The 4,258-nt window shown below is 36.6% G+C and overlaps 1 long non-coding RNA gene across 1 annotated transcript; it reads right to left on the bottom strand.

The window, feature by feature from the left end:
- Positions 1-360: 360 nt before the first annotated feature.
- Positions 361-4,007, bottom strand: LOC133707030 (uncharacterized). The gene is made up of 5 exons (XR_009844871.1): positions 3,782-4,007; positions 3,267-3,304; positions 2,526-2,603; positions 1,184-2,091; positions 361-683 (listed from the first exon to the last, which is right to left on the bottom strand). It is a non-coding gene; the product is annotated as an uncharacterized LOC133707030 (long non-coding RNA).
- Between the last annotated feature and the right edge of the window lie 251 nt (positions 4,008-4,258).

The following is a 4,258-nucleotide window of genomic DNA, read 5'->3' as shown; positions in this document are numbered from 1 at the left end:
CGCCGATGTCGTTGAGGGCGTCGCCATTGGCATTTGCAACGGCAATTGCGCCGTCGCAAGCTTAATAGCGACGGCAAACCTTGCCATCGCAAGAATTTTGCTACTGAAAAATGCCGTAGCAAATATCCATGGCGACGCCATCGACCACTACCAAAGCTTTGCGACGGCAATTTTGCCATCGCTAAAGTTTATTTATGAATAAAAAAAAAAATCTGGCATGCTGGATTTTTTTTTTTTTTTTTTTTGGGTGGATAATAGCTGTACAAAATGGAATTAAGCATATTGAAAATGGAATGTTGCATGTTAATTTTTCTCATGACTGTCACAAAGGAAATGAAGCTCTTATACATGAATTTACAAGATAATACAAGGTAGTTTTTTTTTCCTATACTTCAAGATAAGCCTTGCCGGGACCTCCCAAGAACTTGAAGATGCTGTGAAACATAATGGATGCTTTAAACCTGGACAATATCATGATTTAGTGGCAATCGCAGTTTACTTGCTTCGTGCATGTCAGCTAAGCACCTAGTTGCTTCTTCAACTCGTCCCAGCTGAGCCTGAACCCTGTCTCTCACCTCCAACTTCTTCCTCTCAATCTCTTTCTCCTAGACATGGAAAATAGCCAATGCAGACCTTGATATATGTTCTTCCTTGTCGCAAAACTGGACTCCCACTGTAATAAACTGAGTACAAATCAGATGCAGTATATAATCCCTATGCAATTCATTTGTCTGTCTTCTGAGAAAGGAAACATTAGATAGACTAACGAAGGAAAAAAATCAGATGCAGTATTGGCTGCTGCTAGTAAAATTGCTGGTTCAAAGCAACTACAGTTACATGTATTGTTTGTTTGTGTTTCAATTGTTAAGTTTCCAAGAGTAAAGTATCAACAAGTTGGTAGAACTGATCAAAGTTGTAAATGAATCATGCAAATTGTTACTGCCATAGGAAAGCATGTTAGACTCTGACAGTGATTCACTAACTTTAGGAAAGCATGCTATACGTACTGTAACAGTAAACAAAAGTTCTAATTAAAATATAAGAAATAAAAAACCAATAGCAAAACTTGTCGCTTCAGTTGTAAATTCAATTGGCTCAAACAAATTTTCTTTTCATAAAAAGTGTACATACCGACATAAAGTATATAAAAATGAATTATTTCTACAATGAACTTCAATATTACCTGTTATAATAGTGTTGGTAAGAGCTCTTTTCATCCAAGAAATTGACTTTTCTCTTGTTGCTGCCCAAACAATAAGCTATTTAAAAAACAGTGTTGACAAAGTAATTAGAAAAAGAACCTGAAAGCTACATTTTTATACTTATATTTAATTATTTATACAAGCAATGATGGCTATACATGGGTTTTTTGGGGCTCAAACCTTTCCAAGAAGGGAATCATAGCCTGAAGGAACCACATTATGAGGACAAGCCCGAGCACCATAAAAGTGACGGAAAGCTAGGAGTGCTGATATAGTTATTGACACATTAACGTTCGCAAACATAAACATCATACAGTCCACCTATACCCATCATCGGCTTCTGATTGCATCAAAGTTGATGTTATATGCATCCATAAACATAAAATCTAAAGGCTATACATGCACTAATAAGGAATCCAACTCAGAAGAGTAATGATAATTATCAAGAATTGGTGAAGCTAATTGAATTCTTTTTTGTAGTGAAATCAGCTATCTGCTCCAAAGTTTTGATGGGTCCAATGTCAAGGAAATACTACTGAGAAGGACTAAGTACCAGCTAATTATCATTTGTCTCGATACATATGTAATCGATTAATGAAGATCTTTTTATACTACACAAAATAAGACTCATTATTCCAAAATTCCAATAGACTTATAATATGATAAGAGCTCTCACGCACTTATCCACAATTTTATAAAGACAATCAATAATCTTCTGACTCCTACCTTTTTGGTTCATTCTCAGCTACACAAGGAATTAGAGGGAACTCTTACCACAAAGACTTGGCACTTCCAGTGGCCAAGACAATCAAACAGTCCCTTCCTGCTATGATTTTCTCAATCACTTTCGATTCTTTTGATATGGCCGAAATGAAGAAAACTCATATTGCTGTACGATTAACATATAGATCCATGAGACATACTAAAGAAGTGATAATAAATCATGTAAGAAGGCTAAGCTTCATAAGCAAAGAAGATAGTAATGAGTACAATGAGATTTTGGGGCAGAGGGAGGGTAGGAAAAGAAAAGGGAGAGTTTGACACCAAACTGATAAGCAATTGGAAAACAATGAACATGATATCAGTTTGGAAATTTTGCAGTTCCAAACTTTCATTTTCCACTTGAATCACTGCAATCACGTTTGAATAATTTAGTTAACCAATACTTTTCAGCACCCGTACTACTTTTTTACAAAAGTCAAGAAAAACAAAATACTTTAGAAATCAAATTGAAGTGCACAAACATGTGCAAACAACAGTTAAAGAATCTGATTTCCCTACAAAACTGACAAATATGCCAATCACTACATGAATTTAAAATACCTCATTTTCCTTGACTACAACAAGGTTGACTAAGACCTGCTTCTCTTCCTCAATAGGTACATCATTATTTCCCATCACCTGATCAAAATTTATTTAGTTAACCAACAGGATAATTAAAAGAAAAATTGAATTAGGATACAATGTAAAGAATCAGAGAAACACCTCAAATACACCAAAAGGACAATAGACGTACAAAATTACAATCTATCTTATCCTGATATTGTTCGACAGTTAAATCAAAATCCATTACAATCTATGCACTTCATCTATAGCAAAATCTGAATTTAAAACCCTAGTGAATCTCTACAAAAAACAAGAATCACCTCTCAAATTAGTACCTTCCTCTTTAATCAAGAAAAATAACCAAAACTTTGCAGAGGTTGTTGAAAATTGACACCTTCCTCAGTATCATTCTACCAAAGCAGCTAACTGAACATGTAAAGAGCAAGAGAACCATTGTAATTCCATTTTTCATTTTTAATAACATAGGAGAAAGCACAATTTCCATATGAAAAAAAACTTAACTATTGAAATCTAACATATTGTAAAGCATTACTGATTTAGTGTCCTGCAATGTTTCAAATAGGCATGCTTATGGGTTTGTGAAATATAAACCAAACAAGCATAAATTTAAACCATATACTAAACATGAATCTTAGGCAAGAGATTAACCCCAGATTCAGCTAAAAGAAAAACAATATGAAACCCCAAAATGCAGAAAGAGGGAGAATATGTAAGTACCTGAGAGAGTGCAATTGACCTCACTGCTTATCATGAATCTGCAATTGACCATTTCAACCAGTTAATCACCTAATCAGAAATCAACCCATTGCAATTATACCATCAATAATTCAAGATTCAAGCCATTGCAATTATACCATCAAGAATACCCAATTATATCATTTTGACTGGAAATCCGAAATCAACCCATTCCAATTATACAACACCATCAACTCATCAAGAATTCATTCAATTCAAGATTCAACATCAACTGGAAAATGGAAATCCAAAATCAACTCATTCCAATTATACGGTTATACCATCAACTCATCAAGAATTCATTCAATTCAAGATTCAACATCAACTAAAAAATGGAAATCCGAAATCAACCCATTTCAACAATTCAAGGAATCAAGGCTACGGTCTATTGTCTATACCATTACCAACAACTCAACAAGTCACAAGATCAAATGACCAATTAGATCAATATATTATGATGGATTCCCAATATACGAAATGAATCATATGATGCTCACCCAGTCACCCAGAACAGCAGAAGTGCACAACTCCAGATGATGAGAAGAACTTATCAAGAATTGAAGACTGGAGGAGGCGAGGTCGCGAGGAGCCGACCGATCCGTCGCCAGTCGCCAGTCGCCGAGGAGCAGAAGAAAACGGAGACTCGGGGAAGGAGAGAGAGATCAGGGTTGCTGGAGGCTGGAGGCGGAGACTGGTTGCTGCCTTGCTGGACGGTAGGGGAGTGCCGGCGTGCTTCAACTCTCTAAGGACTCGAGGAGGAAAGAGGAATGGAGGATTGAGTTCGGGCCTTCGGGCTGTTCGAGACCTAAAAATCCCGGTAGGGCTTGAGCCCTACCCAGCCTGGCCCGGATCCGCCCCTGGCAGAGCTGATGTGCCTTCCAATTTCAAACCGGAACCAATCTCTTACGGGTCTCTCTTCTCTGTTTCTCACTCTTCAAAATGAAGCTCCATGTATCAAAATATAGCTTAGATAG

The sequence above is a fragment of the Rosa rugosa genome, chromosome 4 (genome assembly GCF_958449725.1).
Source record: "Rosa rugosa chromosome 4, drRosRugo1.1, whole genome shotgun sequence".
NCBI classification, from domain to species: Eukaryota; Viridiplantae; Streptophyta; class Magnoliopsida; order Rosales; family Rosaceae; genus Rosa; species Rosa rugosa.
This window is presented reverse-complemented; position numbering and strand designations above follow the sequence as displayed.